General features: G+C 41.2%; 1 long non-coding RNA gene across 1 annotated transcript in view; it reads left to right on the top strand.

Moving 5' to 3' along the window:
* LOC137446368 (uncharacterized) overlaps positions 1–24,065 on the top strand; it is a 112,554-nt gene extending 88,489 nt beyond the window's left edge. The window contains exons 2-3 of the long non-coding RNA XR_010988632.1: positions 23,350–23,479; positions 23,980–24,065. This is a non-coding gene — a long non-coding RNA (uncharacterized lncRNA). The remainder of the gene's footprint in view (positions 1–23,349; positions 23,480–23,979) is intronic.
* Positions 24,066–24,265: the final 200 nt, after the last annotated feature.

The raw sequence follows: 24,265 nt of genomic DNA, 5'->3' as shown, positions 1-24,265 counted from the left end.
ATCCCTGCCTTTTAATGTTCACCAACACTATTCACAAGCCCAAAAGTAGTCAGGTAATATGTCTGATTTCAAAGAGATGGACAACTTAATTGGTGTATAAATTTAGAGCTAATAATGCATACTTCATTTCAGGTAATATATTCTGTATACTTTGTGTGTTACCTGGGTAATTTGTTTCTGCCTTCTACTGTAGAAAGAAATGGGACAGTGCTATTTATCTTATTTCTTGTAAGAGACTTTTGTAAAGTGTGTGCTGGGCTGCTGACAGAGTGCACAACAAAATAGTTATTGCAATTTTTTCTAATCAGAAGCTATTTCCTTCAAGAAACACTGAATACAGAATATGGCTTGAACAGGCAAAATTCATTTAGTTTAGGACTGGTGCATGAATTTTCTAAAAAGAATAGCTAATCAAAGGGTAAAGTTTATGGAATAATAAGGTGAGTGGCAGTGTCTGCTTTATTTGCTGATACAATCTGTACTGAAAACAAGATTTTTGGGAAGCAAATTGTCTGTAGGTTCAATGCTCGCTCCGCACTGCTGAGATATAAATTGATTATGGGGTATTGAAAGGACTGTGAAGGTTCTTAAGAGCTGAAAAATCTACTGGGTGGCCCATTAGGCATAGAAGACTGCGATCCCAATCGCACTCTGTTCAAGGAAGGAACTAGAGATGTGGGGGCTATTGTGAGGCTATGGTTTGAATCCCTCTCCTTCCCAGACAAAGGCGCCAATATGAAACTCGTCTTCCCCTTGCTTAGTGGAAAACATGTTTCTTTGGTTTTGCCTCCTCATGTGTACACATGTAGTTGCATATGTTTATATGTAAATAAAAATAAAATGCTTATCACTAGGAGACTGCTCTGCTTGCTGAGAGAATAGATTTTCTGCTTGACAACTATGAGTCATGCCATTTGACAAACTGCTGGAACATGCTAATTTCCTTCAACAAGGAGCAAGGTACAAGATATAAAATGAGAATAAAATGTCGACTTCATTCTTTTCCACAGGCATAACTTTTAACTTTAAATTGTTTTGAAAGTTATGAAGTAGCCAGACCATGCCTCCCCAGTATCCCTTGTTCATTGTAGGACCACAAACTGCTGTTGGAGGACAGTGTGTTTTCTGATCTGTTGGATAAAGAGAAAGTTGTGGTATTACTATTATTGTTATTGTCATTATTATCACTATTACTTTCTACTTTATTTAATGGTTTGATTGTGTCTTCTTCTGTGCAAGGCACCCTATCTGTGTCAGCACTTTAAATCATTAGTTTATTATTTATGATGTGTTAAATGCTGACAATGTGATGTGCAAAGGATGTAGGCTGAAGGAGAGGCATTTAGGCAGATGTGATTTATGCTTCTTGTAAGCTGTCTTTGTAAGAATTCTGAGCGTTCATATTTACAAATCCCAGGTTTACAGGCTATTCAACTCTTTCAGTCCAATCTTTTAAACATCTGTTGCCTCTGAAAAGTTCTCAGTGCAAAGAGGAAACTGTTATTTATAAGAAGAAGCTGTCAAAGATCAGCTATGTTCAACAATCTAAAGCATCGCTTACGTACATCAGCACTAAACTATGCTCATTTGGAGAGCATGAATGGCTAATTTTAGCTTAAAATTGGAAGCAATTATGGGTTCAGGAAGAAAAGTAGGGCTGTATGTCATTAGTAATTGATTTCTTTTGTGGAAGAGGTTGAAATGAGTGGTTAGGAAGAAAGACATCGTTAAGTGATGCAACCTGTCGCATGCAATATGCAGATGTTTCACACATTTGTGTGTCTGTGTCTCAGGTGGATGGATACTTCCGTGGTCATTCCCTCTTTCCTCTGGCTCTCTAAAAATTTCTGCTTTCTTCTCTTTTATCTGCTTCTATTACACTCTGACGCTGACGATAGCTCACACTGAGAACAATTCATATGCAAGGAGGAGAGTGGTATGTCATGGCATAGGTAGCTGTGAGTCACTTGGTGAGATGTTGTTGCTGGCTTTCCGTATCACAAGGCCTTATAAGTAAATGATTGTCCCACCTGTGCCTCCTATGGCAAACAACAGTAGGCCAGTCCAACAAACAATGATGTTCTGTACGCTGTACCATCTGCTGGGACTGAGCTGTCATCCTTTCTTTTTTCCAGTGCTATACTGTCCTTATATTATTGAAGGACTAGCAGATGATGTTATGGAGAATCACTTCACTGACCATCAGCTCTAGGAATGCTTTATGCTAGTCAAATAAAGCACATTTACCTCAGTGAAGCCAGCAATTGGTGAGAGGAATGATGAAATGATTATTGTGTCTGGAAACCAGAATTTCAAGAGACTGTTGGAGAATTTCAAGACTCTTCTGAATCTCTTTTCTGGGAAGGGTTATGTTTACATGCTCTTGCGCAAACAGATGTGAATTGTACGTCTGGGTTGATTAATTTAAACTCAGTGCTGTGCTAGTGTGATGATGTGGCTTTTGGGTTAGAGCTAGATCTTGTCCAGCTATTTTGGTGTGCGGACAAGGTGATTGTCTGCACAAGATCACATAGACTTGCCAGGCGGGATCTTGTTCCCCAAGCATTAAATAATTTGAAGCCACCTGAGATGTGTGAGGGTATCTGATGTGTACAGTATGTTACTGACAGCAGTAACATTGGACCCAGGCTTGACTGGAGAGGTAGCTAGCAGCCAGAAAGGGTTCCTGGTGGCATCTCAGAGGGGCTGAACAGGCACAAGCCTGTTTTGCCGTCCAGACAGTGAAGAAGCAGGCATTTGACAAGTGCCCAGTTTTTCATATGGCTGCCTGAGGGAGATGGCATGTCCTCACGGGTAGAATGAACTTGATTTTGCAGTATCTTTTCCTCAAAGTCCACTTATTAAATGGTAGATTGGCATATGACCAGGAAGTTTGAAGCCAGAGGTGTTCTGTGGAGTTCTAGTTTAAAAATCAAATATGTGCAGGGAAGTTGGCTGAAAAAGAAGAATATCCAGTTTGCTGAATGCTTTTTTGTTTGATTTTGGGTTCAAAGCTGGCAGCATTGCTAATTTTATGAGCAGCTGAGGAGTGAAAAGCCTCTTACTTTAAATCTTGGAGGATATCTGCCAAGTACATCTACTCTGGGACTAGCACACCTTGCTAGCCAAGACAGCAGAGCTCTAAGGAGGCTAGTTCACTCAAGAGTCTTTTCTGGATTAGGTCAACATTTGTCATGTCATTCTTTTAAAACAAAATTTTTCAACTCAGCAGACCATTTTGATGACCTCTTTTTAGCCAAAAATTTCCAAGAATCTTTGCTTGCAGAGTCTGAACCACACACAAAAGATATTTGGCATGACTATTTTCTTTCCTTTGGACTCTTTATGGCAAGAGAAATGACATAAAGATTCCATTGATTTAATTTTTGACATTCATATCTAAGATTTATATATGCCTCTGACAGACTGCAGGATAATCTCCGCTCACTAATCCTCACTTTCTTAAGGACAGAAAAGATCTGTTCAAAATTTTTATGGAGGAGCAAAATACGTGTTTTGATTTAGGCACACAGTAGCTTTCTCCATTTATGTTAAAACTCAGTCTTTAACAGTGATATTGAACTTACACAGTTTGGTTTGTCAGTCTCTCATGACTTCCTGGCTAGCTGCATGATATTTGTTGTATTTCCATAGTGTATAGCTTCTGACCATACCAAATCAGGGCAAAATTTAGACCAAAACCCCCAAACAAACCATTAAAAAATAATATTGCAAAATACTCAATATATAGTAAAGTTAAAAAAGAAAAAAAAATCTCCCATACTACTATCTATTTCTCTGGAACTGCAAGACTCTGGGGGCCCCACACATGAATTGTAAATGGTTTTTGTTTTCAGCATTGCTGGATTAAAGAAAAAAAAAAGCCCTCCAATCCCTTTTATTCTGGTTTCCTAAGGGACTGTGTCTTATGATCTTGTTCTGTCTGCCTGTCAGTCAGTCTCTTCATAACTTTTGAATCCATTGGCTGAGTTCAGTCACCTTTGACACAGGATAGCCACCTCTCAGATATTACATTCCTACACATTTTGTGTAAATCAGCAACAATGTCAAGAAGAAAGATTTTATTAGAAATCCCTCCAAAGGAATGCCAGGGATGCCTGCTCTCCCTCCTACATGGTAGCAGCTACTCAACCAGTCAGCAGGCTGGTGTGCACCTAGTTCCAGTAGTCATCACACGTGGGCTGTGACATTGGGTGACCTGGAAACGCTGAGAATCCAGAGTAGATGTGAGAAAGTCTAGGGATCTTGGAAATGGAGAAGGTTAGACATGTGGGTTTGAAAATATGGAGGAGACTGGAATGATGCAGTGTATGTGATGAAGGTAGGCTTATTGCTGCAGTGTACATGAAACAGGGATCATGGAATCATAGAATCAATAAGGTTGGAAAAGATCTCAAGGATCATCAAGTGCAACCGGTCACCCAAGACCTCATAACTACTAAACCATGGCACCGAGTGCCATGTTAAAGCCAAATCAGTAGGAATATTTTGCTCAATGTCAGTAAGGATCTAGGCTTAGAGTAAGGCACAGAGGGGAAGGTGAGATACATTTACAATTCTGTTTGTGTGTTTTGTATCCCAGCTACTTGATCGGTGACAATGACAACTGATTATTGAGTGATTATGATCTGTATAATCTTAGCCCAGAGCAAGTGTACTTATTGTCTTGATTTTTCTATTGAATAATATTGTGGCATTGAGTGTATACAGTATTTTCTAACATCTTATTAACCGAACACAACCACAGAGTGCTTTTAACAGTAAGTGGTTTGCTTGGCAACAATAATGTAAATTCAAACGGGTTTTACTGCATACATATGACCATTTTTTTTTTTTTTCCAGAAAAAATTGAGATATATTCTCATTGTAAGAAAAAAATCCTAATAGAAGCTCCCATTACCCAGCATGCTCCTCTACCTGAGAAAATGTCTAAATTTCAGCAAGTTTTGCAGTAAATAATTGCAAATTTTGAAATATTTCCTAGTGTATTATGCAACTAACTTGCCAGATTTTCAAACTCTCTGCAACAATTGAGATGAATTGTGTGGTGTTTTCCTTATGTTCTTAGTGCTTTGAGAAAGGTTTTACTGAAATGGAGCACCGAACTGGGTGTCATTTTAGTTTGGAAAATGCTGTGATTATTCTCTATTTCTTTTTTGTTTGTTTTGCGGCATGTTGTGTTTTGATGAAGGGGATTCTGTAGGTGGAATAAAATGGAGGCTATGAGATAGGTTGACCAGGAACTGCTCTGACGAGCTCTGTCCACTAACCTAGTTTATTAAACCTGGAGTAAAGCAACTAAAATGCTAGTGGTGAATATGTCTCAGTTTTCCATAAAATAAGCTTCTGGGTTTTGCTGGTAGTGGCTGTTGTTTTTCACATGAAATTGGTAGAGTCTCTCATTAAAAGAAAGGCAATTATATGCATTAGCAGTAATGATAGAATCAAACAAAATAAAATAAGAAAGAAAGAAAAGAAAGAAAGGAAATCCAATTCAAAAAATACCCCCCATGGATATAATTTTAGAAATGCATTATGCAAGGGGTTAATTTGAGAGCTGCCTTTCCACCCCCCTCCACCACCCCTCCCCCCACATTTTGAAAGCTTTGCTGTAATTTTGTATGAAATTTGAGATCAGTGAGTCTATAATATCTTATGAATAATTTACAACGCCAACAGTCTTTCTGTGGAAGAATACTAAATTAATTAAGGCCTGGAGGAATTTTCATGTGTTTAAGCCACATTATATCTTCAAGGTTTTACTGCTTCAAAGTCACTGAGATGCACTCCTGGCTTTTCAGGTGTTAATGGTCCCAGGAAAACAAGATCGGTGCCCTTGCTTTAGCCTAGAAAAATGAAAGTGTGTGTGTTTTGTGTGAATCTATGAAAATGATAGTACCTTACACTCAGTTTACTCCTTACTTTTCTGGGATGTTTTAGTTAAAGGAACTGCCTGCCATACCGTGTCCCATATGAACAGGTATTTTGCTGAGTTGTACGGCACACTGCAATGTCTCCTTTTCCTGGGTAAAAGGAACAACCCATAGCTGAGCTTATCTCTACTCCAAAAAGCACAAATCTTGCTTCTAACCATGCTAGCCTGTACAGAAAGGGATTTCTTTGGACCTGTTGGTCAACCTTCAGAGAAACAGTGAGAAACCTTATTTTTGCAAGTCCCAAGCATCTCCCCATAGCTGATGTTACAGATGAGGTTGGATATGATGAGAACACCAGCACACCACACACACATTATTTATTTAAACAGGACAAAATAGCTGTTTTCCAGCTGCTTTTGATGCCCTTGAGTTGAAATGCAAATATAGAAAAAACACGTGCCACTCTAACCAGCTGACAGCCGTTCCCCTTCCCTGAAAACCAGTCAAGCACAGCAGAAAGAAAATAAGACCCCTTTCCCATGGCTAACCACCCTCAGCATCCTGTCCTCACTGACCAACCAGCCCGAGCAAGGTAATATTATTCTTTGTGAGGAGCTCTTTAATGCTCCCTCATTTATGCTTTCATTTGGTGCATCATTTTTTGAACCAGTCTAGTACTTATGTCCAGGCTTGGGCTCACAGTTACTAATGTTCTTCTTACACCATTTCTGTGCTATCCTCACTTCAAGGATAATGAACTGAAGTGTGGAGGTTACTATGCCGAAGGTTCATAAGGACACTGGTGACAAGTGACACTGAATTTGTACAGTCATATCAGTATGCTCTCCATTTCACACCCAAGTCCTGCCCCTCCCATTATTCAAACAACATACACATAACTTTGTGTCAGTGATGTGGCAAACTAAAGAGTTTTCTGGCTACAAAACCACAGTGTAGAGCCCTGAGCTCCTCTGCCTACATATGGTATAGAACACTGCACATTAAACCATGCTCCCATCAGCCTGCAGTAACTGTGGCCTTGACCAGTTTCTCTGTGCTTTTTCTTGGTGTTTGGGAAAGGAGGTGAGGATTTGACTCCACTGTGTCTGTTTTACAGGGTATATGTTGTTCAGGTGCAGTTCTTTGTGGTTTCCTCTTAAGGTATCTTCTAGTAGGACAGAAGTATGGAGAAGCAATGAGTGGAAAGGGGACACTGTGAGGTGCTATGATGGGCCAACACAGAGATTCAGCTTTTGTAGCTGTACAGCATATATGGGATAAAGATTTGCATATGGTAGCACTGGCAGGACCTGTGCTGCCAAGACGTAGCGATCTCATGGAATATTGTTGCTTAGGTGCTGCAACAAAGCTATGTCTGTCCCAAGGGTTACATCATGATGACACTTGAAGTGGGAAGCATCCCTAGCAAAGGCTGTGTGTCTACCACTCAGCTGCATGCTTTCAGTTAAGTGTAGATCCAAGCTTACATTGGGACCAGACTTGTCCATTTTCCCTCTTGCAAACACATTTTCTTTTATGGAGGAAGCCATAGAGTTGGTATCTCTGAGAGGACCCAATTCCTGCTCATGTGATTTGGCTGAAATAGGCCTCGTTCATGTTAGTGTGCTCTGGACTCACACACATCTTAGACCTGGCTCTTTCCAAACACTGCATGGACTATTTTGAATGTGGAGTCCTGCTGCTGCAAATCCCATGAGCCAGGAAGTGTTCTAGCTCCACAGTGTAGTTTGAGGAGTCTGGTCCCTCCTCAGCACAGAGCTCTGCTTCTGAAACACTGAAACACTTTTTCTGTGCTGAAACTGGACCTCTGTACTGAATCAGGACCTCTTCTGCACCATGACCAATTTGTATGTACTCTAAATCAGAAAGGAACCAGGGCAAAGATTCATGGTACTGAAAGCTGCAGCGCATGATTATGTGTGGTCAAATTACTGACTTGTGCATGTTCAGGCTACTTGAACAAATTAAAAGTGGGGGGTGGAGGAAAGATAGTCAATGAGGCCTGTATGATTGTAGAAGGTGGGGGGAAGTCAGGCTAGGGGGCCTCAGCAATACCCAAATTGTCCTGTTTGCCAATATCCAGGGATAATTTACACATCAAAAGGAGAGAGCGGAAATGGACATGAAAAGTGTCAGCAATTGCCAAGTTAAATAAAAGCCCCTCAGTGAACATGAAGAGCAATAAGAGACGTTTGGAAAGTTGGCTGCAGAAGAAGAGGTTATGTGAGAGCTTATACCCGACCGCCTTCTTGGCCCCTTGGGAACCAATACAGACATGAAATTCACTTGACCCGCAGGGCTGAGCAAAATATGGCCACACATCAGTAAAGCCTGATGGTTAAGTCATAGGAAACAAAAGCAGGACTGTGCCAGATGCCAGACGAGTGGGATCAGGTAGCAAGAACCACAGCCTGACTTCAAAATGCTTGAGTAAATCTGGGCTGCTAAATTTCCACTGCACTGAGTCTGAAGAATATAAAGGAGAAGAAAAGTGCTGTTTTTTTCTTTTCTAGTGGGATACTAGCAAACTCAAACTCAGGCTGAGTTTGAATACGCAAGAAGGAATACTTTTAAGAAAGGTTCTTTTTAAAAACATGAGGCTTTGTCGCTTTACCATTAAGGCAATTTCCATTCTTGTCATGAATCACTGACGGATAAAGCCTTGGTGATACTGTGATACTGTGTGATAAACACTATATTTAAGTGAGATATGAACATCCAAACCTTTCCTTTCCTCCCTGACCCTCTAGGTTTCAGGTTTTTGTTTTGTTTTGTTTTCACCTCTGCTTTGAGCAAATTCAGAAATGGTTTTGATTTTCTGTAGGATACCCCAGTCTCTACTTAATAGCTGCTTAAGATACATTGTCAAACAAAGTCATCCTGGCTTAGCTTTGCTAAGAGGTGGTGCAAGTGATCTGGAGTTTCCAATGCAACTGTTAGGAGAGCAAACCTAATTGTTTCCCCAAGCAAGAATCTTCCAATGAGAAACTGATCTCTTTTACACAAGTCCAAACCTGAAGTAACTCCACCGATGTCAGCACAATCACTCTAGATGTGCAAGAGAGGCAAATCTGCCCTCAAGTCCTCCATCTTCTTTCCCTGGGGAGGGCAGCCTGTCTCAGGAGCTGGGGGGGAGGTGAGAGTGCCTGCAAAGATTGCTGCCTTTTTATTTAATCTGCATCAGTTTTGTGATCAAAAGCAGAAAGTGACTGGAATAGGCAGTCCTGGTGCAGGCTTAACCCTGCCTGCCTAATGCCAGAAATTGGGGCTTTGATGTGAGGAATCATGTGTATCTCCATCACTGTGACTCATTGTTCCAGGCAGTGGGGTGGTGCTGGAGAGGAGCAGAGGGGATTTAAAACCTCATATGTTTCAGATACATTAGGATTTGAGTCCATTCAGAGTGTTGGGCACCAATGCCTGTATCCTAGCCCTGGCCTGTCTGCTCACCCGTGTGAGCTGTTCAATGTGATGAAGACTGCTGCTGCCAGGGGCCTCTGCTCTCTAGAGATGAGCCAAATAGCTCACAGGGTGGCTCTGTCTTTGGCTGCTGTATGGCAGAGATTGGATTACAAGCAGCTTCATGCTGACAAGGCTTTGAAGGAATAATAATATCTTGAATATTATGGAATTTGAGGAATAATAATATTGGGGGGGATAATAACACACTCTAGGGAATGAGGTTGTCTCTCTTTCTTAGGACCCTGGCACAGAGAGGGTGTAACTTCTTATTTGTAGTGGGAATTAACAGCTTCTTCAAGGCTTATGTGCCAGTTTCCAGTTAAATGTTCCCAGTGTGTGCTCTGGCACTGCAGATGAGACGGGGATCTCCCTTAAAAATAAAACAACTGGGGCTTCCAGATCTGCTTGGAATCTCTCCGCTTTCTCTGCTTGAGAGGCAGTAACACATAAAGATTTCCCTTGACACCTCTCTTCCTTTTTCCTTCCATTAAGGACCAGGTAGGATTTTGTTCTGTTATATTCTCTGTAAGACAGATGCCTGTCTGCTATGCTTGTTCTTAGCTCCATGAGTTCAAAGGGACTATGCTAGTATAATCAAGCTGAGCTTGTAATACACCAAAAATATGGTCTGGAGCACTGAACTCTGAATTCAGGATAATGATGCTCAAAGTAAATAGCTGATTTGCTTTCCCTTTCTAGAATATAGCCCATTTCTGATTAATAGATTTGCATTGTCTTCACAAACCTCTTTATTGACACTAGATTTAGTACCTGAGGATAGAGGAGAAAGGTTAGCTTTAATAGTAACAGCACATAGTAGCAATGTATCTGGAGGATGCAGGTTTCCAAAGCTTTCTCAGAAGACAAGGAAAGTCCCACAGATGAAAAATGTCCTCTGTACAGGAGAAGTATGTGTGTTGTTCAGCATCGTGTTCTGGCTAGAGAATTCTCCTTGGTTGGAAGAGATGATCACTTTGCCAGCCCTTGGGCAGTACGAGAATAGTAATTGCATGTGCGCTGTGAGGCCAAAGAGCCATATCCCTGGGTGGAGTGAGCCCTGGGAGGACGTGGCTGCTATCACACTGTTACAGACCTGCTGCAGGTGTACAGGCTGTTCACCTTTCCTGCCAGCTCCAGATGGGGAGATGCCACCACTTCAAGAGGGATGAAAACTAAGCAGAGTTTAACACAGCTCTGTCTTGTCTGGCCCTACAGAGCAGCAGAGGGATTTACTGCATTATCTAAAGGGATCAGAGGGCTCAGAGAACTCCAAAGCCTAGGACTGGTTCAAGGGAAGAGCAGGACAGACTGGCAGAAGCTTGTCCAAACTCTCTGCAGCAGTATACAGCATGTATTATAGCTTCAGTACTGCCTGCTGGCATCTTCCTCCATCAGTGCTGGCAGCATCTCTGAAACAGCTGCTTGCCCTCCTTCTCTGACACCCAGCAAGGTGCAGCAGTGGCAGATGTTCCTCACAAAGAACTGTTGAGGAAGGGCAGCTGAATCCAGAGGGACTTGCTCCGTGAAGGGCAGGCCTTGGGCTGTGCACATGGCAGTCTGCTCGGGCTAAGTACCATCTGCTGAGAGGTGACTGATGCAGAAGAGGCAGCAAGGACAAGGATAGCTTCTCAAAGTGAGAGATTCAGACAGACTGGCATGTATTTATTTTTCTTATTTCAGCGGGATTGCTAAGAAAAAAAAAAAGGCACTGGTACAAAATCACATCTCTTCCAGCTACAGATGTGTACACCTAATGCATAAGCATATGGGGAAGTGTGGCCAAAGTAATTTGAAAATCCTCTGAGCAGCAGAAAAAGAAACAACACCAAAAGTGACAAACTAATCCACACTGCCCAGATCTGTTTGCCACGGGGCTCAGGAGAGGGGAGAGACATCAAATCAAACTCGGTGGGCTTTTAAGCTGCCTTTGGAAGAAGTTTCTGCCTGACATGAAAGCTGCAGCCATGGCAGACGCTTGGATGTGCCTTTCAGATGACTGCATTAGTTGTGGCTCCAGGTGTCCAAGGGAGACAGCTGACAATTACACCTTTTGTTTCCTTTTCATGTTTGACAGCCAGATGCTTTTTAGATCTGCAGTGTGCACTTGTCTGGAGGTGGGTGTGCACATACGTGTTTATTTATATCTAATCTCAGATCTATCACTCTGGCAGAGTCACAAACGGCTTATCTGAGCATTTAAATAAATACAGGGCTGACTTACACACTGTAGTGTCAAATGGAGGGGTTCCTTTTGTCATGCGTGGTCCCCTGCAGTTTACAAAGCTTGTTCTTTCTTGTGGCACTGTGAAATTATAAGATTGTTCTGTAGATTTTACTGCAGAAAAGCCAGGCCTGTGGCTGGTTTCCCAAATATCAAAGATTTATACAGCATTTTTTTTCAGACTGACTGTGGGGTTTAACACTGTACAGCTAGGCCCAGAGTGACTAGATGCATGTTTTGCATTATGCCTTTCCAGAAAGGAGAGCAGTTGGTTCAGGAGCTGAGGGATCTTGGCAGTGGAAAAGCAAAAGACATAACAAGGGTGGAGGTGGAGTTCTTTCCTCACCTCTGGAAGTTAAACAAATGAAGTAATTCCTACTAATTCCATGTTATACTGCCAGAGCCAGAAATGTGCAAAAATGCTTGTATTTGTTCAGATTTTGAGAATGACATTTCCTGTGAATGAAGAGTTAAAAATAAAAAACCCCAATGACTTCTCTTTCCTGCCTGTTTACTACTGGTCACTGTGGGAGACAGAATATTGTCTTGGAAGGCCTCTTATTGATGTTATTGCATTCTTATAAAAAGCAATTTGTTTGCTGGTTCGAAGCAGAGATTTTATGCTCAGAAAAAAAATCTCTGCTGGTTATTTCTGGTTCTGGAGCCAGTCCCGCCGTAGGAGTTCTGAGGCCTCCCAGGTAATGGCATGGTCTGCGGGGAGGCCATTAAGTGGTATTCAGAGAGATGAAGTGGGTCCTTCCAGGCTTGAGTTGTGTTAGAGTAGTTTAAAACCATGGTGCTCACCACAGTATTCACAGCCTGTCATCAGAATTGCTTGAGAATAAGGCACTAAAAACATTTGAGCAATCAGTTATTGTGAACAAGAAAAACTCTGACCAAAGAGGGGGACTGAACTAATTAATGTGTGACCTTATGGCTCAAGCCAAGACCAAGACTTGTGCAGACTGCAAAATTCTGGACTGTCATTATATGAAAGAAGACTTGTTCCAGCAGTTCCTTCTCTTTCCAGGGGCTACTGACTGGGGGAATGAAAAGCCTGGGGTGAAATATTTATTTCCTTCTTGGGCTGATATGGGCAGTGAGGTTTGGTGTTACAAAAAAATAATTTTTTTTATTATTCTTTTTTTTTAATAATGAAGAAGTGATGTGTTGGAGAAAAAAAAGTAGAGGTAAACAAAACATCCAGGGATACCCGTTCTACAAAAGAGCCAAAGAGAGAGGCAGGGACTTGTACTTCATGATACTCTGAGAACTGAGCTACCTTAGGAGGAAAGTAAGGTTGTCAGTGCTGTTAGAATTCTAAAAGGACAGCCCTGGTTGCCACATATCCCTGATCACATTCATTAATCTGCTTTTGTTGCTTCTTCACGTGTACTATGTGAACAGAATAACATAGGAGAGAATTCTGAGGGTAGGACATATGCACTCTCCAAGGAAGAACTATCTAATGCTCCTGCCTACCTGTGATTGCAGTAAATTCCTCATTTAATATTTATTACATGCAGAATTCATAGGAAATCACCGTAAGTTGTAGATTTAATGGAAATTTGCCCTGTAAACCAATTGATCAAATCTTGGGTCAAGATGACATGACATATGCAAATCATATGCAAAGCTCACGTACAGCTGCATGTACAAAGATCACACTTGACTACAAGCAAACCTCCACTGACTTCAATTAAAGTTTTGCCCAAGTCAGCTTGAGCTTTGTACATATAGCTCTATGTGGGCTTTGCACATGATTTGCATATGTCATGTAGTGTACAATATGGTATTGTGTACTAGCTGTCTCCCCCTAATTAATACATGATAAAAAAAGGTAGAGAATAATGATTAAGAAGAAAAAATGTGCATAAGGAAATTGCTTGCAAATGACCATACTGGTGAAATTATAACCAGTAATATTGCAGTCCCATTTATTTTCTGTTAGGTTTAATCACCACTAATAATTCAGTCAAGGGTAATTAATCTTTGCTGATCAAAGTACAGGAAAGGGCTGAAGTACTATAGCTGAATCATAATGATATGTAATGCTGATGGTGCACAATTGCCTGTTTGCAGAGAAATATGAAGTTGTCCTCACCGGCATACAGTCAATGAGGGGGAGTTCATTATCATTCAGTAGAGGACAGAGGCTCAAATAATAAGGTGAAGAAGCCCAAAAATACATACACAGGCAGATGCTTGCAAACAGAGCTCAGCTCATTCCCTGAGTTGCAGGAATGTATGTAGGGGAAATGTAGTAGAGACCAGTGAGGAAAAGGACACTCAATATATTTTATTATTTTTAAAAATTTTATTCCTCAAATCTTTAGATTCCCCAGGTATCAGTCAGTATCAAGATGGAAGCTTGTGGTCTCCATGTGACCAGCTGGTAGTCTGTTAGAAAGGATGCCTTCTCTGAGTGACTTGATGTGGCCCAGATGCCTTAAAGCAGATACCTTATGCGTCTTCCTTTGAGGAAGGTGGTTAATGAACAGGGGGAGATGGACTGAGGACAAGAGATCAGCATGTGGCTGATTGTTCAAGACAGTGTAAGCAAGCTGTCCATCTTAGTTCTTCTTCTACCACTATTTGAAGAATGCTTTCAGATTTTGATTGTGCTGTTGTCCTGGACTAGGCAAAAATCCAGCAAGACAATTTCCATCCATTTGTCCAGAGAGAATGGACAGAGGCATGCTGCCTCCTGAATTAATTCAGCTGAATACTGCATATATAACATGCTTGAACTTACAAGGCTTGAAGCCAATGCTATGCCATACTGAAATTTGCAGATGACATTAAAAAATCCCAACACCTAATTTATTTAGTCAGGGCTCATTTACTTTAATCTTTTATCCTAGCCCTTGTTTGTGAACTTTGATCTGAAAGTGGTGTTTGTTTTCAAAGTACCAAAAAACCCACCACCCTTTCCATGTGTTAATATTAACTTTAAAAGTCTTTTGATATTTCTTTCTGTTGATATTGCCACCAAACATAAGTGGTGTTAAAAAACCCGACACCTATTACTGAAAAGACAGACAGTATTTAGAGCTACAGTGGAAATCCATCAGTTCTTTAGCCGCTAAATTATTTCTATGCTGGGCTGGCATTTATGTTCTAGAATAGAGAAACCTTTCAAAGAACAGCAAATAACTGGCAAGGGGCCAGGTTCCTTGGATATAAGACAATTAGCACAACAGGGGGAAAGAAGGGCTTCTAGAATTAGAGATGAATAAGAAATATTTGTAATATGCACTTCAAGTTATTGGTTTTATCACAGTAAACTTTTGTTGCTTATTTTTCTTGACTGCAAATATAGCTCTGTATTATTTGTCGGGTTTTGCTTTCTTCTGTAATTAGTTTTACCACTGACTGGTAGGACTGGTACATACCATACTTGTTGTCCCCCTCTTCATCTTTAAAAGGCTACTTTGTTTGGTTCAAAATAGATAAAACAGTAACTTGCTAGTTTATGCAAAGATAGATTGCTCCCTCCTAATCTGCTGGTTCTCTCTCCATAGGTAGCTTTAATTAGATATGAGGATTTAAGCCTTAACATTCTGAGTCATGTAACAGTCAAACTAATAATTAAGAGGATATATTTAGTAGGTTTAAAAACCCCCACTCTACTTATAAGAGTAAATCTTGATGTTTAAAAGTGCTGAAGGGTTTCCAGGCTCCACACAATATCACAAGCTGTGAATTTGCTCTTCTTATTGTCAAAGGAAAATATCTCAGTTGTAGAACACAAACAGACTGCCAGGTCTTGAATATTTAGAGGCTTCCAACATTCTGTGCTACTCTATTAGTAAGACAAGGTACAGTTTCATTGATTGAGGTCATGCCAACTGAAGTTCTGGAATTTATATGGTATTGATCTTATGAAGAATTAATGGAACTATAATAATCTTGGCTAATGTTAGAGACTGAAACAAGAATTTACTTGAAAACTAGCAAAAGTGAGACATGTGAAGACATCCTTCTGCATTACGTAAACTCTGTTCAAACCTCAACTGGGATATCATGCACACTGCACTCCATGAAAAATGTAGGTCAACAGAAGGAAGGTAGTTCAGAAAACTGAAAACACAGGTCTGAAAAACGTTTGGGGTGTTTACTCCAGAGAAGAGAAGACTGGGGTGAGATTTGGTGATCTTAGATGTGTTACAAGGTGCTGCAGAGCAGGTCAGCCTGCTGTCTGTAATGGAAACAAAAAGCAGTAATGGGCTTAAAGTTTAGAATAGGAAATTTCACTAAGGCTTTAGGAAAAACTTCTTGATGTAAAGGTAGTTAAAGACAGTGTTAGATTGTCTGCGTTTGCTATGGAGGCACATTGAAGTTTTCCCAAAGCATGTTATTGCAGCATTTGTTAAAATGGTCTAAATTGGTGTCCTCAGCAACTTGAACAGTTCTTGAAGTTGCTTTTAGCTCCAGTTTCTGTGGTTTTCACTAATCAGGATTTCTTCGTACTGTTGTATATTGGAGAAATAGCATTACTGGTCTAACATGACTTCTGGAGTTCTGCATAGATTTGAGTTATGCATTTGTAACTATGCAGAGACACCTTCAGCTAGATCATGTTGCTCGGAGCCATGTCCAACCTTGAATATTTCCAGGGATAGGAGATCTACTGCCTTTTTGGCCCTCCTGTGGACCTACTCAAACAGGTCTATGGCTTTCCCATACTGAGGACTCCAAAGATGGACACACTGCTTTTTATTCTGCACCCCCAATATAGTGCACAAGATTTATCAGTGACCTTGCTCTGCACACCAATCCTTAGTAGTGACCATAAATATCGAGTGTTATCACTGCTAGAAGCAGACACTGTCTGCAGAAACATGCTGTTGATTTCAGAAAGTTCCACCATTTAGAAAACATTGTGCTGAAAAATAAAATCACTGAACAGAGTTAGCTTTGTTCTAATTCAAACCAGGACACCATGTTTCTCCAATATAGAGAGAAGGATGTTGTGGGGAACTGTGTGAAAGGCCTAACAAAAGTCTAGATGACATCTGTAGCTCTTCCTCTGTTCACTAGTTGCTCCATCATAGAAAACTACTAAGATAGTCTTGCCCTTGGTGAAGCCATACTGGGTATTTTGAATCCCCATCCTGTCCTCCATTATCTTAGCATATCTTGTAGGAGGATCTGTTCCATGATATTCCTATGCACAGAGGTGAGGCTGTCAGTTTGGTACTTCCCAGAGCCCTTCTTTTGACCCTTTATAAGACTGTTACAATGTTAATGAGAATGGTGCAAGGTTTCCCTTTTTCCAGTCACCAAGGACTTGCTTGACTGCTGTGAATTTCACATCTTATGGAAAGTGGCTTGGCAACTACATCAGGACTTGGATGAATCTCATTAGGTTCCTCAGATGGTCACTAACCTTCTTTTACATCTCCTCTTACAATGGGAGGGACTTTGTTTCCCCTGTTCCTATCTTGTGGTCCGTTCACATTAAAGGTGTGTGAAAAGAGGTTGATAGTGTATCTGTTTATCTGTCATGATGAAAATGTAAATGAAGATGAGCATATTTTTGCCTCTAAAGGTTGCCATGAGATATTATTGACTATTAATTCTTCCGGAAAACAAGGTATGAAAAACAAAATCAAAATACCTCATTTGAAGCTAAACCAACCCAAGTGAAAATGTAGTTTTGCAACTCAGTGGAGTGTGCCTGCTTGTATAGTGGCTTATGTGAGTTATAGCTGCAACTCCCAGGTCATGCCATGATCTCTGTTCTTCTGCCTTCTCTTGGTGCCTCATTGCATTGCCTCAATGAAAGGCTGCAAAGCCTCTGGGAGCATACATTACAGACTGGTTTACAGACAGCTTTGAGGTGCTGAGAAGTCCACTCTACAGTTCCCGTGGGCAGAGCAGTGGCTTGAGATGGTCTACTTGTGTTTCTGAACCATTAAATATTGCACTTTGAAATGTCAGAATATATTGAAAGTTACTTGTTTCACTCATGAAAGTTCCTCTCTATTGTTTTTAAAGTGATTATCTGGGATTTTTTTTTTTTTTTTTTTTTTGACAAAAAATGGTGTTTTGCATTGAGAAGAGTATTTTTTCACACAGAAAATGCACGGAAAGAGAATGTTCCACAAAAAACACACACCCACCTTTCAGTGAAAACAAGTTAAAAACCAACGCTTTCTTGCCCTTTTGCTCACGGTCATTCTGACAGCACATATGGAATTACTAAAACTGAAATACTTTTTTTGGGTCCCTGCTGCAGAATTAAGTGCTAGAATGTAACTATCTGCAACAGCATTCACCCCTCTATGGGATAACTCCAGAGAGACACAGTAATGACTGAGCAGTGGTAATGGGAATGACCTCTGGTTCATGACCCCACTTACTCTGGGGCTGGCCAGGGCACAGGATTTTCCTGAATGACTGCTCCCTTGCAGACCTTTGTGAGAGGGAGGTCTCTGTGAATTTCCCTTGCTTAGGATAGTATCAGATCCTCCTGACTTGTTCTGATAAGTTGGGTTCATGTCCTTCTCCAGGGTAATTCTAGAAATCCCTTATTTCTTGCAGCTCCTCTGGATCATCAGGGAATCTAGGGCTACTGTTCCCAAGGAGCCTTTCTCCTTAGGTTTCATTCATGGCTGTGTTTATTTTGCATCAGCAAATGTTAGCCCCAACTCTTTGCTCTCTCTGAGACTTAAGTCTGCCCTGTTCTTCTTGTTCAAATGAATCCCAAGTGCTTTGAAAATCTGGCTTAAAGGGCTTCTGAATGACTGCACCACAGGACACCCTGACACCACCCCTCCATTTTCCATGTCACAAAAAATAAAATGACTCAAAGCTGTACAAGAAATGTCTTCTCCTTTCTGTCATACTAGTATTTCTCTTGGCTATTTCCAAAACATTTACAACTCTCATGCAGGAGCTATGTTCAGGGCCAAAGTGCCAGCCCTCAGGTTCTCATTGCAATAGAGCCTTGCAACGCTCATGTAGGAGACAAAGCGTAAATGGAACCTTTAAACTGCAGTTCCCTTTCTACCAGGTCAGGGAGCTAGCATGGTCTGCTGTTTGGTTACTAGTACATGTAAAACTGTATGGGAACCAGCTCTCTGTGCCTAGAGTAGTTTTACAAGGGATACAAGTGACAAGACAAAAAAAAATCCCTGCTGAGCTGAGGAGGAAGTTCTTCTCCATGAGAGTGGTGAAGCCCTGGAATGGGTTGTCCAGGGAGGTGGTTGAGGCCCCATCCCTGGAGGTGTTTAAGACCAGGCTGGATGAGACTCTGGCCAGCCTGATCTAGTGTGGGGTGTCCCTGCCCATGGCAGGGGGGCTGGAACTAGATGATCCTTGTCCCAGAGCCCTGGAGTGACCTGAATCTTAGTCCCATCTCATCCAGAGACTAAAACTTCTCTGAGCCAAATCCTCACCCATCACAAACAAGTTGCAGGTTAAAGACAAATGCCAGCTCCAGGCTGAGCCTCATGTTCTAAGCAGAGTTAAATCATTCCTGTGTTTTATGGCACACCTGGTCTGTGTCTGGCTCCATGAGAGTTACTTGAAAAAATTAGCACACAACAGGCTGCTCTTTAGCAACACCCTCAGGCTTGGGAGGTGGAACCAGCCAGCCCAGCCTGCTGGGAAATTTCAGTGGGTAGCAGTCTCAGGCATGACTCAGACTGTTGTTTGGCATTGCAGTTCTGAGGAATATATGTCATGTCAGAACCTGCAGGGTGGCAACATCATTGTATTTCCCCTGGAAAAATTAAAAGTGCATGTCAAAGGCTTTAACTGAACTTCATACTCTTGTGCTGTATATGTATACAACTTAGAGTCAAGCAACTGAGTAAAGATTGAATTCCACTCAATGAAGGACAAAATAAAGATAGTTGCTTGCTAGAAACATGGAGGAATACTTTCCTAGCTGTATGCCTTCTTCACCCTAAGAGCCTGTAGATATCCCCATGTTGAGTATTCACCTCTTGTCTCTCCAGTCATTTCTCATTCTCCTCCTCAGCTCTACTAGCATTACACTCTGGCATATGAACTCAGAGAACAAGAAACTTGCCTCCTTTCTTCTTGTATGTTGAAAGCACTGTACACACATTTTGACTGCCAGCACATCTAGGAATGGGTCCTTTGCAGAAGAGGGAGTCAGGGGTCTGTAGTGCTCCTTGCCCTGAATGTGACCCTGAACCCTGCCATTCCTGTACAACACAGATTTCCAAGCCAGGAATGGGGAGCTACTTGGGTGAAGAGTTCCTCAGTTACAGTGAATGGTCTTAGTGACACACAGTTCTGCCATTCTTGTGCTTTTTATCACTCAAACCAGGAGCCTTTGTCACCAGAAGTGAAATCCTTTCCTTGCTGCAGCTGATCTTAACTGCAGACGAGGTCAAATTTCAATGACTACAAATCAGCTGTTCTCCATCTCTCTCAACAGCATTTTAACTACATGTGGGATACTAATTATAGGTTGTCTTTTTCTGACCTATTCATCTGCATTACTTGTTGCTTTAGGAGCTAAAAAAATGCCATGAGAAACAATGGGTCTGCAGTGGCTTTTAGCCTCTTAGGACAAATCCCAGAGCTGACATCATCTGCAATTATGGTGCACAGATCCAACCACTCTGACATAAAGTGATAAATTATTCATAATTTGGCAGCCATCTTAAATGGAGAGTGTGCTTTAGGAAACCTCAGAATTGCAAGATTGTTTGTCAACATAGTCCCATTAGGCCAGTGTCCTATCTCTAAGAACAATTCTTTGGATGATGGTGATAGAGCCTTAGGGTAGATGTATCTGGGATAAATTCTCTCTCCTTGATTTTTTTTTGTGAATTTCTTGGCTAATATCTACATGTAAGGTCCTTCCCAGATGGGACCATGTGGTTTCTGCCCCAAGGACTTTGCAGTTTAAACTGAACCAAAGCTAAGTGCCGGGTGAACATGTAATTGTAGCAGACTTGGTAGTGCAGGATGAGAGGAGCATGAACTAATAATGTTGGATGGGCAAACTTCCCATCTTTTTCTGACAAACTTGTGGTCTCCTCTGTACTGGCCAAACGTGAGGGACAGGAACCTAGTGGACCTGGGCACATTGGACTGAGAGGGACAATGACCTTAATAGAAACAGATGGGAAATGTAATTGAGATATGCAAGGTTTTGACTTTTAAGGAGCTCAGGTGAATGATGCAAACATGCATCATTCCAGTTAGGCTACATTAAGAGTTTGGAGAAATACTATCCTTGCCCTGGCATGTTGAGTTATATGACAATCCTAGCTTCTATAAACAATCACTGTGACTTATAAATCAATTCTGCATCATTTCATGGAGAATTCAGATTAGGCTGGGGGACAGAAGTGGAGGAGATGTTCTTTGTCATCTGTGTTTTGCCCCTATGGAGACCGGAGGTAAGCAGTCTCACTTGAAGGTCACAGTGTCATCATCTTGCCTGCTTGTCAGGACATGAGAATGGGTGTAGAGAGAATCCAGTACTGCAGCCTGCTGTAACTGGTCTTTCTGTCTTTCAAGAGAGAGACACTGGCAGTTTGTGCCTCCCTATAGCACATCCCTAGTGCAAGTCAGAAAGAGCAGTTCAATCCTAACGTGTAATAAAATTTGTTTCCTTCTTGCTGTTTGTCAGGATTCTTCTATAACTTTAACAAAGCCCATCATCATCACTGTAATGAAAACATGTTTATTTTCTCCAGGAACCCTGAGGAAAACTGACCAGGCCATTGTTTCCTTTTTGAGAGGTATATCTTGTTACTCTCAGAAACCCCCTTTGTGTCAACTACCCTATTGATTTACTCTGTTCATTGAAGGCTGCCTATTGTTATCATCAGTCATGTTGTCTAGATGTAAATAAAGGCTGGAATACATTTTTTCAGAAAATGCTGAAACTACAAATGACCATGTACTCATGGATTTTCACAGCCAGTGAGGACCATTATATATTCTTTAACCTGACCTCTTGTACAGATGATGCCAGAGAATATGACCAACTAACTTATTTATATGATATTCAAGAAAATGTGGTATTTGTAAACTACATTTTAACTAGGCATTGCTCAGGGAACATGTGTTTATTAGATTGCTTTTATGTATGTTGAAAACTTAGTTCTTTCCCTCCTTGTTTCCAGTTTCAACCTTTACATTTCCTCCAGAACCACCTACCTGGCTGTGCTGGTAACTCTGGATAATGCCAGAGATCCCAGCAGCCATCTGCAGTGCCAATGCAATGTCATGTACTTGGACATCTGTTTGGAGTGTACTCACCTTCTCCTTGTGAGACAGAGGATCTATATAGTCAAGAATTAAATATCCTTTGCTGAACCAAATACTGACAAAAGGTTATGCTGTGCATCTGAAGTTATTTTTCCTGCTAGTGAAGGTACTGAAATGTGTGGTAGATGCCCACAAAAACCAAAACCAACCAAATTATTATTTTTTCAGAGGCAGTGTTCCTAATTCAGGGTGGGATAATGGAGGATCTGTTAGAGCATCTGCAAGACATCATCTAGTCAGTAATGAGCACATCCAACCATGCTCCTTGTCACTGAAACCAAGAGAAGAAGGTGCTGAACTGACTCTAGAAAGTTTCAGTGAGAGACAAGATACATCAGCACAGGCCAAATGTGCTAGTGTTGTTCATATAGTGTCCCCTGGCTCCAAGCAAAGCTGGAGTCTGTTTGTACACCACTGTGTATTGCATTGACAAAAAATCCTCTTTAAACTTTTTCCATCTGTGATCTGCTTGGTTAATTGGGTGTGTTAGGACATGACACAATGACTGGGAAGCCTTGGAGAAAGAAAAGAGAGCTTGGGAAAGGAGACTCAGAAGTTTTTTCTCAATGAATTCTCCCACTTTGGGGGAAATTCCCGTAGTAAAGAAAGTTAAAGTTGCTTAGGAGGTTTTACATAGGCTGACCTCAAAGGGAAATGGTGTTATATTCAATACCTTCTGAAATGCTAAGGAGTGTCCATCAAAGAACAGATACTGGTCTCACAGAATGAGATTTATCTGTAGTAAAATACATCTGGGGGATAACTTTAATGCAAAATGTTTTAATGATAAAGGCCAAACTCTAAATCTTCTTCCTATTAAGCAAGAAACTCATGCAAATAAGATGCACTGGAAAAAACTGAAAATGGAGCTCTTTGCAGACAGGTCCTTTGAATTTCTGCACCTTTACATAAAAAGCTGTGTGAAGAGTGAGAAGTACATTGGCACCTAGCAGCTGTCCAGGCAAACCAAAACATATCAGCACTACCAGCTACAATCTGGCAAATCCAAGTGTCTCTGCAAAGCAAAATTCCTATAAAACACTAAATCACAGGAAGTCAATAAGGCAGGATAAGTAGTCTGGTGCCAAACTGGTATCTCATACTTGAGCAGGATAGACAGCTACAGTGGGAAGCTGGTGACAATATTTTCTCCAGCATTTTATGCACATTATTCTGCTTAAGATCATGACATTTCCATGGAAGTTAGTAGTCCATTACCCTGAAATATTTTTGATGTTATGGCATTTACTTGCATCTGAGTCAATGTGATTGCTCAAAGGTGGAAAACTTGGAGATGAAGCAGCCAGATTCTTCTCCTCCTTCTGGAACCACAAATCAGCATTAATTAGTAAGCTGCTGGCATAAAGACTGTGTTCTGCCTCCAGCTTCTGCATCAGTGGATATGGAAGCATCACATCCACAGATCCTGTGTACCAGAGCAATTCCCTTCCAAGACCTTGTCCTCCTTTGTTTTTCTAGTCCCAGGATGCTGCCAGAAGACCGCCAATGAAGAAGACCTACTCCCTGCAGTTTATAGCCTGCATTGGAGAGCAGCAACATGTTCAGTGATGAGCACAGAAGAAGAGGAACATATTTTGTGAGTGCACTGGTAAGCTAATGCAAACAAGGGCATTCCATCTGACCCAGGGCTGGAGGGAGACACCCCTACAGGCTTTGGGATTATTTTGGTAGTGTTTGTATGCACAAGAAGCAAGAACCCCACCTAGAATTCTAAAAATAGAAGAACAAATTTGATGTTTAAGCCTGCGGAAGTGACTGCTACATTTATAGCTACTCAGTTCCATGGAGTGCCAGCCTTGAAGGAAGAGACAGTGCCTGCAGCAAAAATCTGTTTGGAGGAAGCTGTAGCAATACTCATCACTGTTAAAGGATCTGATTTATAGGAGAGGGTTACAAGTTTTTCTGGAGGGAATTGTATGATAGAGCAGAAAACACGAAAAATATGTGGGGGTTCTAGCAACACTTAGCAGTGTATCTTGAAAGACAGAATTAGCATCATGTACCAGCAACAGGTACCAGCAACAAGTAATCAGCAAATTGTCCAGTTCACAAATTCTCCATTATATTTTCCCCCTTGAACCTTTATAGACTGAAGGCCTGCACACAGTCCACTGCCCCTTGTGATGAACACTGGAGTGAGTTTTAATGATAGTGGTGATGATGGCAGAAACATGTGGTGCTATACTGACATTTGCTCCAGAGTCTTGCTTATGGTAAGAGAGAGCTCTGCATCATCTTACATCTTTGAATATTTTAACCCTGACATTCACACCCTGTGTTTTACTACCTGCATGTTTAGCATCCTTAATGACCTTTGAAAAAGACACAGCACTGCACAGAAACCTCTGCAGCAAGTGTTGTGTATTAAGCATGT

The sequence above is a fragment of the Melanerpes formicivorus genome, unplaced genomic scaffold, assembly GCF_026170545.1.
Source record: "Melanerpes formicivorus ecotype bairdi unplaced genomic scaffold, bMelFor1.0.p_v2 SCAF_17, whole genome shotgun sequence".
Lineage (NCBI taxonomy): Eukaryota > Metazoa > Chordata > Aves > Piciformes > Picidae > Melanerpes > Melanerpes formicivorus.
Note: the sequence above shows the minus strand (reverse complement) of the source record. Positions and strands in the feature narration are given on the sequence as shown.